The sequence below is a fragment of the Molothrus ater genome, chromosome 2 (assembly GCF_012460135.2).
Source record: "Molothrus ater isolate BHLD 08-10-18 breed brown headed cowbird chromosome 2, BPBGC_Mater_1.1, whole genome shotgun sequence".
NCBI lineage: Eukaryota > Metazoa > Chordata > Aves > Passeriformes > Icteridae > Molothrus > Molothrus ater.
Window position 1 is genome coordinate 72,062,350 of NC_050479.2, and position 10,149 is coordinate 72,072,498.

The window sequence follows — 10,149 nt, forward strand, 5'->3', positions numbered from 1 at the left end:
CATGCATAATCGCTAACCTGGAAGAGAACATAAAATTGCTTGTTAAAAAATTGCACTGCAGAAAAGTGAAGGTTTGTGCCACAGGCAAAGCAGAGGGGAATATTGCCGAGTGACCATAAGGGCCTGGTATCTGGTGTGCTCTCAGGAAAGAGGTTCCCATCTCCTTTCTAGTGCTTTAAATTTACATTTCTAGTCCCAGTGAAGAGTATTATATGGATTTTTTTCTTTACTTCAGGATTCAGTATTTTCTATGTTGTACTTCACACCAGCTTACCTTATGAAAAATATCTTAAGGTAAAGAAGAAAGTATTGGAATAGTTGCCTTTTTTTTTTTTTTTTTTTTTTGTTAAGGGACTTAAATGAAAGCCTACAGGTTATTTGCTATAGGAAGTTTAGTGTTATAGAAGTGTTATCTAAGTTGAGGCTTTGATGTCTGAATTACTCATAAGTATCAAAGCCACACATGAATTATGCAGGACATCCCCAAAATTATACCCATCTGTGAGTAGGTGGTATTCCAACCTTGCTTCACATAAAATCTATGTGTGATGTGTAATGTCAAACTTACCCCTTACAGAAGTTTGGCATTGCTGATAGTTGGGGCTGTATTAAAAACCTACAATTTTATCCCCAAGACACTGAGGCAGGAACATCCCTAGCTCCCCTCTACTCGAGATTCACACCCACTTCCCTTATACCCTCCTGGAATTAAAGACTGCATCTGCCACAGTGAGTCATCAAGAGCTTACTCATCAGCTTTATGCAGGATTTTAACTCCTGAGAGCAGAACTGGTCAGAAGGATCCTGCATTTCTTGAGGAGTTCCTGGCACACATTCTTCTCACATGTACCACACTAATGCAACACCTCTGTCAGGTTTTAGATAGTATGGCGCTTTTAAAAGAAAACTATTTTACCTGCACTCTGCCACCTAGTTTAGTTTAAAAAGATAATTTCACATATCATTTTTTGAGTGTCATATAAAAATAATTCAGCCTGCCAAAACAGTTTTTTCTTGGGTTGTTTTTTTTTAAACTCCTCCTGTATTGTATAATTTCACCAAGAGCAGGTTCTTATTCTGGACCTTTAATGTATCTAACTCATTTATTTTCCATCCTTGCAGACAGAGAACTGAAAGACTCAGTTATTAAAAAGAGAGGTGTTATGACTTTCCCATGAAACACATGGCATTTGCCATTTTTAAAAAATGTCTTGAGGCAGAAAACTTTTAAAAGCTTTTTTATATATATATAAATTGAGAATAATATAAAAAAGTAATGCTATTTTCAGCTTTCTTGACAAATAAGAATTTTTAGGGTATTTCAAAGCATGATACAAACCTGGATATAAGACAATTCATCTCATCTCATTGAGGCTGCTAGAACTGAAACATCAAGCTATAAATGACTTGTTCTTTAACACAGAGAAATAGGAGCAATTTTAGGGCACAAATCATCTGACCTATTCTAGGCATCTACTTTAGGATGACATGACTCATGCGTTAAAGATGCTTAATTCTTCCTCGTGTATGGAGGGAGCCTATATTAGATATAGACTTCTACATGACAGAGGTCTAGCTAGGACTGCATGGATCCCACCTGCTGCCTCATACATGTGATTGAGCATTTCCCCAGAATGGCTGGTGAGGGCACTAAACTATTAATACAGCCACAGAAATTAACACTCTAAAGAAAACTCATGTGATCTCAGCAATGAAAAATGACTGAAAGTCATGATTATCAAACATTAGGTTGACTGGAAATAAAGAAAACATTTGTGAAAACAAAACAAAACAAAAAGCCATATGATTCAGGTTAACTGGATTAATAAAAGAAATGTCTACAAATCCAGAAAATTTAAACTGGAGGAATGTATTTGCTTTCTCACTTTAGAGACTGTAGAAAAAATAGCAGTATTTATGACCAAAAAGATTCCTATAAAAATTCCAGAATTAAGCAGGAAAAGGCCAGTTCATCAAAATTTCACACTAGAGTAGTGTAAAACATGAAGTTTAGATGGAAAATTCCAAGAAAACACCAGTGTCGGTGTCACCATGTGATACACAGCAACAGTGGGATATCTGACACGGACTTTTCATGGTGTTATAGTATTTTGCAGTGTACAGGAATCAGTGAATCACATAAACAAATACTGGCAGAATATGATCTTTGTGATCATCTTAGGGAAGGAGTTATTAGGATAAAGTCAAGTGCATCGACACAAGTGTCAAACACAGTCTTTTTGAATGCACGTCCCTGTTGGTGATACTTGAAGGTAGACAGGGTGATATAAGTATGAAACTGCCAAATATGTTTGCAATTTCTGTGGTGTGTTTATTTGTACATAGCTTGTATCTGCTTATTTTAGTAATGAATTGATTGTCTACTGTGTTGCAAATCCCTACAGCTCAAGACCCAAAGTGCCACTGATTGAAAGGAGAAAAAGGGAGGAAATCAGGGTTGCCATGTGTGCAGGTGACCGCAGAAGCCTCCACATGGCAAGCAATTTGTGTGGCAAGGCTCGCAGAACTGCTCATTGTGAGAACTTCTTTACCACGGCCAGTGCTTTGCTTGGTGCAGCTTCCCTGCCCAAACAAGTGCCTCATCAGAGGTTTCTGCCGTCTTCATGCTCCCATACTGTCGGTGCTCAGTTGCAGCAGCAGTCTCAGTAGGGTTTGCTAGCAGGCTGCAGGGCATTCCGGAGGCTCTTCCTTTGGCTGATATTCTTCTCCTGTAGATACTTCACTGCCTGAAAGATGAGGCGGCCTTTGTACACCAACCAAGGCACATAGCTTGACCATCAGCTGGGTGCTACTTACCAGTGCTAGACTGGAGCTGCAGACAGTGGCCAGGTCCTCGCCCCCTTGCCGGGCAGGGACAAGGCGCCTCTCGGCACCTGCCCAGCACGGCAGGAGCTGGTGCGTGCCCCACTTACGGCTCCATGTGCGCTGCGGCAGGCGCGGCAGCAGCCCGGTGTGCCGTCCCCCGACGGATTAGGTCCGTGCCAGCTCCAGGATGGCTCTGTGCCCGCTTTCTGGAACGGCCAAAGGCCCTGAGAGCTTTCCCGACGGAAGGGATTACCTCTCCCTCGCGGCATCCAGGACATTTCGCGCCGAACGGCCCCGAGCCCAGGCCTGCAGCGGCCGCCCGGGGCTGCTCCCCACGGGGCCGCGCCGCTGACCCCGCCGGGGCAGGGGAGCCGGGCGCGGCGGGCCGGGGGCTGCGGGCAGGGGCAGCCGCGCTTCTGCGGGGCTCTCTTGCCCTCTAGCGGGCAAAGCCAGCGGGGCGGCCCCGCCGTGCCCCCGGCCAGCGCTGCCGTGCCAGGCCAGAGCCCGCGGCCCGCTCTGCCGGAGCCCGGCTCCCGCCCGGGACAGCCCTGCCGGGGCCGGGGCCGTGCCCTGGGGCCGGGCTGTGCTGCGGGAGCCGGGCAGCCGGGCTGGGCAGCGCGGCGGGAGCAGCGCTCCGAGCAGAGCGCCTTGTCCAGGATGCCACCGCCGGTCAGCCAACTGCGGGGAGAGCGACCCGGCGCCACGGCCCCAGCCAGCAGCACGAAGAGCCGACTAGCAAGACCGTAATGGGCAGTCAGAGACACCATTCGTCTTTGCGATTCCTTCAGCCGGTTTGGCTGACCACAGCTACGGAGGGGGAGCCAAAGTGGAGCACGGGGCCGTGCACCCCAGCTGCTGGGCAAGTATCGTGTGCCCGCTGCTGCTGAAGAAGGGAGCAGTCACTGCGGACAAGGGAGTGCTGGGCACGCAGAGACCTGGAGGCAGCTCTGCATCAGCCCACAGCTGAGTGGGGTGGAAGTGATGCTGGAGGCCGTGTTTGGGAAAGGGAGGACATCTGCGCTCATGTGAGGTGTTCTGACACACCAAAATTTCAGTTCTTTAAGTTGCGTAGCCTGTGTTTACTAAGAATTCTCCTTTTCTGCTAATGGTTTAGAAAATATTTCAGTATCGCCATCTCCATCATCTTCTTCCTTCCTGGTTCCAAATCAATAAAAACTAGTCCTTTCCTACATTATTTTAAGCATACTATCTCCATCTAACAGAAGTTCACATATTATCAGTAGGAATGCTTGCTTTACAAATGTTTTAGAAAACTCACATCTTTTAAAAAACTGGCAGTGACTGACTTTCTTCCTGTAGACTTCAGCTTGACTTTATCACTTTTCCCATTTTGCAGATAAATTTTATACTTTTTCTCCCTCCTCAATTTAAAAATTATTTTCAGTATTATATATTGCATTTTTCCTCTGACTGTTGTAACCACTGAACCACAATAGGCTTAAAAGTTATCATTTTCATGAAATATACCTTGTTAGCCATCTAACAGAATTTGTTTTCTTCCTCTCTAAAGCTTTCCTACTCTCACTTATAATTTCCCATTTTTGGGGAATCACTGATACCTCTGGGGTCACCATCCCCTCTCATGACTCCTTGAGGTAGGGCAGTAATGAGAAAGTCCTCTGCTGTTAGTAAATATAGTTGGGTCACTTGGAATGCATCACTTGGAAACCTCCACTCTCTGCTACAGTTATTATAATCCTTTGCATGCCTGTGTCCGTTTCATTTGCTTAAATGCTATCCAATTACTTTGTTGATAACTAACATATTTTGCATGGTTTTGCCTGGTGATTTTCTGAATCATTCTGTTGCTATTTCACCAATAACTCAACAGTATGTAACTGCACTCTGATTCAGTAATGTGAAGGAACAGAATATAACAATTTGCTTTAAATAACTATCCTGGATATTATACTAATGCTTTCCTTTTGGTTGGCCAAGACAAAAGTATCTCTGACTAGAATCTTGTTTATTTCTCCTGAACTTACTGCTTTGAAAGCAAGACTGGAGACCCTTCCCTCTTGTACAGGGAGGAAAGGGGGAGAAGCTCTGGAGAAGTCAGTAGCTGTGGGGAGCCGAGCTGCAAGATTCCTAAGCCATTCCCCACAGAGGACTGCCATCTTCTGTTTAAGCCATTTCTGTTTGCCCAGCCTAAGTTTATAAAAAAACTGGGCAAAAGGTGAAGGGGGAAGAGAAGGGACCACACTGTACAAAGTGCCATTGGCAAATCTTTTCATATGCTGTTGTGAGCTACCAAAAATATTTTATATAGTGTCCTATTTGCTGGTGAAGAATTGGAAATGTCTGTGATCTGTATCTAAGGTATTTCAGATAAGGAGTTTTTCTACTCCACATCTTTGCCATGAACAGCTACAACCCATGTTTGCTGTTACATAGGGAGTTAATGGTAATAGCTGTACCTTCTAGGTTTAAAATAAGTGAATTCAGGCTTACCAGAGAAGGATAAAGAAACCAACAGAGGTTCTTGAGCTACTACACAGCCCTCAATGTGACTCTCCTTGCCTCTCTCTGGATGTCAAGGCATGCTTTCATGAGGGTCACCAAAACACTTCTGAGTACCAGGCTGTATCTTTATCCATAGCTGGAATATCTCCTCCCTGCGGAGGAGCAGAACAGAAAAAAGTCTTCATTCCTTTGCCCCCACTCCTCAAAATTCATACTGATTTCCACATCCTACCCTACTTTTCTCAGAAAAAATTTCCAAGGAGATGAAAAGCTCTCTACTAACAAGAATTTGCTTCTCTGCTTTCATGGCTGCTCTTGACAAAAAACAGCTTTCCTACCCTGTTGTTTAGATTTCATCAAAGTTTGCAAACCTGAAATCCACCATAGGAATTTTAGTCCCCTCCCAGAAGCTGTTATTCCAAGAGAGCTTAGAAATTCATCACAGGATCTGAAAAACACATCAGCACTGGGAATCCACAACTAGGATTTCATGCCAGAAATAGGTGCCGCCTGAACTACTTTGCTTTTTCTAGGCATTGCAGTGAAATCACTGACAGGGAATGGGGAAATAAACTGTTCAGGAGGTTCCTCTGCTTTAAATATTGCTCTAGGTTTGAGGAGGAGAATGGCAATTACTGTCAGAGATTCTCAGGCACTGACTTTATCGCACAACTAAGCATTGAGAACTCACTTCTGCAAATACGAACAAATTGGCTGTGACTACCTTGCTGTTACTGCAGTAGCACTGCAGCCAACAGAACTAAGTATGCAAATGTTGAGACTTCAGGCAAACATCTAGTATTAAGTATCCTGCTTTTTTTAACGGGGCACAGGCTTGTGAAGAAACACATGGCAAAACTGAAGGAAAATTATCTTGCCAAGCCTCATGTTATGCTATTTCTATAAATCTTGATATGAACAAGCAGAAGGAATTTGCTTGAACTTTTTTTGAAAATTCATACCTTGTGTTCTTGCCATCATCTGAGTGTTCCAGCTCTGCATGCGGGAACCTAGTTCTGCTACCCTGCTGAGGGCTGCTAAGGAGAGCTCTGATATAAGCTTATAAGCTTGCTCCCTTCTCTAGACTAGATGTTCTCTGGTTGTGTCTTCCAGTGGAGTGATGGGGATGACACTGCAAACCCCTCTCTTCAAAAAGTTAAGGAGCAAACTCCCACCTTAGGTAAGCTACCATGGCACCACTCTATTGCTGGAGTGTTAACAATTTATACAAATGCAAAACAAGCAAATTTGAGTATTTTATTCCCTCAGGTAAAAAATCCTTTTCTAGTTCATCACTGCAAACACTCAGAATTTGTGGGCCATTCTCAGTCACAGCTTACATAATTAGGAAGCTGTGGAAGTCATCATAGAAGGAGAGATGAAAGCAAAATCCAGGTACACCAAGATCAGGGAGATGAGTCAAAGATCCAAGAAGTGCTTAAACTTTTGCAGAGTCACGCAGTGAATTTCTGGAAAGACTGTTTGCAGTCCAGGTGCTCAAAATACGTGACTCTCAACTGTAAAAGTGTGAGGACTTAGTAAACGTTCTTGAATAGTCCTCTCTGTAGATTTGATTGTCACTATATTTTTCCTGCATGCAGATTTTGGTCCAGTAGTCCTCATATTTTATTTATAATTTAGGTCATATGCTGCTTTCATAATTTTTTGTCTAGTCATTTAAAGCATCTTTGCACAGTATTCAGACAAGAGAAAATGTTGGGGGTTTATTATTATTATTATTATAATATTTTCCATTTTCCTTGGGTTTAAGCAAAGTCTATATAGTGCAGAGTCTATGAAGCACTTCAAATTCACTTTGAAACTTAACTTCAATGCTACTCAAAAGTTGAGGCATTAGAGTTGTCCATGAACAGTGAGAATGAAGCTCATTCCTTAACATTTCTGAAAGGTAAAAGCAAATATGTAAGCCTTTTAAGCAATTTTAAGTGATCTCAAACACTCGTTCATAACACACGCAAATGTCACACTCAAAAAAGAACTATACGGGTAACATGCTTTGAAAAAAGTCAGCCTTTTAATAAGGATGTTTTACAAGTGGGGTCTCTCTCAGAACAGAGAATCAAAAGACTTCTATTACTGAAATAACTTTAAATTATGCTTTAAATTATAAGAGCAAAAATTCAAAAATTAGAGCCCAAATTAAGACTGAAAGGCTAAGATTCTCAGAACTGTTCACTGGTGTCTCTTTTTGGCTAATTACATTCAAAACCTCTGAAGATGCCTTACATGAGTGCTCAGTAAATGAACTGCAGGAAATACTTGGAGAAAATTAGGTTCATTAAGATCTCTTCATTGAATCATAGAATTGTTTAGATTGGAAAAGAACCCTAAGATCATTGAATCCAACCATTAACCCAGCACTGTCTGCTGCCATTAACCCATGTCCCTAAGAGCCACATATACAATGACTTTTAAATACCTCCAGGGATGGTGACTCCACAACTTCCTGGGGCAGCCTGTTCCAATGATTGATAACTCTTTCCAAGAAGAATTTTTTTCTAATATCCAGTCTAAACCTACTCTGGAACAACTTGAGGCCATTCTCTTTTACCCTATCACTTGTTACCTGGGAGGAGAGACCGACCCCCACCTGGCTACAGCCTCCTTTCAGGCAGTTGTAGAGAGGGATAAGGTTGCCCCTGAGCCTCCTTTTCTCCAGGCTGAACACCCCCAGCTCCCTCAGCTGCTCCTCACAGCACTTGTGCTCCAGAGCCTTCCCCAGCTCCGCTGCCCTTCCCTGGACACGCTCCAGCCCCTCAATGTCTCTCTTGCACTGAGGGGCCCAGAACTGAGCACAGCATTGGAGCTGTGGCCTCAGCAGTGCTGGCTACAGGGGGACGGTCACTGCCCTGCTCCTGCTGGCCACACCTGGCTGATCCAGGCCAGGATGCCATCGGCCTTCTTGGCCACCTGGGCACACTCTGGATCGTGTTCAGCTGCTGCTGACCAGCACCCCCGGGTCCTTTTCCACCAGGCAGCTTCCCAGGCACTCTGCCCCAAGTCTATAGGGTTGCATGAGGTTGTTGTGACTCCTCAATGTCTTTAACTATTTAATTACTTATGTCTTAAGTAAGGATAAGGATTTCAATGCCTGAGGATAAGCTCCCACTGTTTAAAATTCCTGGCCTCATCTTTTTGTAGTGAGATCACTCTTCCATTAATATGTGGCACCTTTTTCATATGAAAATTTACTCTATACCATTTCATACCTCCTCAGCCCTTCTGAAAATTATGTCAACCCAGACTAATCACTACAGGTTTCCTATTTCATAGGATACACAGACATCACTAAAGATTTCCTGTTTCATGGATATACAGCTATGATCTTTGCTCTAGAGTATTTGGGAAATACTACCACATTGGGAACTCCTACCACACTAGGGAGAACAGACATGAGCTGCCAAGAAGGCCAATAAGCATAGTACTTTTTAATTCATGGTACCTTTTCATTCACATGATTCTTAAGCAAACTAAGAAAAGCTGGTGCAGGCAACATGACAGCATGCAATATACACCATGAGACAAAGCTCAATACTAAATTCTGCCTGTAACTGGCCTTCCCAGCAATTCCTTTCAAGAGTAGTCCTTAGATAAACTATTCCTGAGTAGAAGATAAAATTAGATAATTTTTACATCTTTAAACAGCATTTAAGAATGGAGATCACAGTCTTTATTCCTTTTCCCATTAAACACAGAGCGGTCTGACTCCTCCCCTACATTTTTTAGGTGGGCAGCACAGGCATACAGCTCACAGCTATTGTATGTTCAGGGACTTAGGGCCAACTGTGGCTGCTTCGACCCTCAAGACTTCAGCCACTTTTGAGACACTGCTAATGCAAATCCTACCTCTGTCCACAGGCCAAAAATATTCAGCAGCAACCTCAAACCTCCTGAGGCAAGATTCACACAAGTAGCTCAAATTTCAACTGCTTGATGGTATAGAACTGCATGAACTTAAGCAGTTTCTCCAAGGGGGAATATAAACAGCTCAACTCGAGGTGAGTTATGCCCAGAACGTTACAAAACATTAATTCACATTGAGCTGGAGAGGAAAAGCTCCCAACATTCTACTCTTTCTTGAATATATTCACAAACACCGGCACCCTTGCTCGTCCTAATGTTGATATTTAGAATACAAATAACTGCTGAAAATTAATATCCATAGGGCTGCATTTACAAAAAAAAAAAAGATTGTTCCATCTTCACTGAGAACCAGACTGGGTATCTACAGACACTAATGAAGAAAAAGGCAAAATTCCTATCTCATGAAAGATGCAGGTCCCAGTCCTCCAAACAAACCAGCAGTTTAGACTGACAGGCAAGGATTTCTCACGCTGCAGAATGCTGTCTCATGCTCTTTGGAGGACGTCTGTTCCCAGTCACGACAGCCTAGCTGGTTCCCATCAGTTTCAGCATTTCAATAGTACTGACTGCCTCTGCATGGCAAGTACTGTTGAGTTTGCAGAAACTCATCCAATCCCTTTTTGCTGACAGCATAAGCTATGAGATTACAGTGTCATGTGAGCTGTTTTTACGTCTTGTCTTCTGGGGTTTGTTTTCTCCCTCTGATTGCTTCTAATTATTGAAAGGTTCCTACTCTTCCCTACTTCTTTACTTTTTGAGCAAGGTGCAATCAATTCAATTCAATCATCTTTGATCTCATCTCCAGTTCTGCTCTCAGTATGGAGCTATCTCATCATCTCCACATTTCACTGCTGCCTTGCCTTTCTTCTTAGTCATGCTTTAATGTGGCTGTTTGATGACTAAGGCATGAAATACTTACTCATGTACTGTGTCCTAAAGCTCTGAATCACTGAG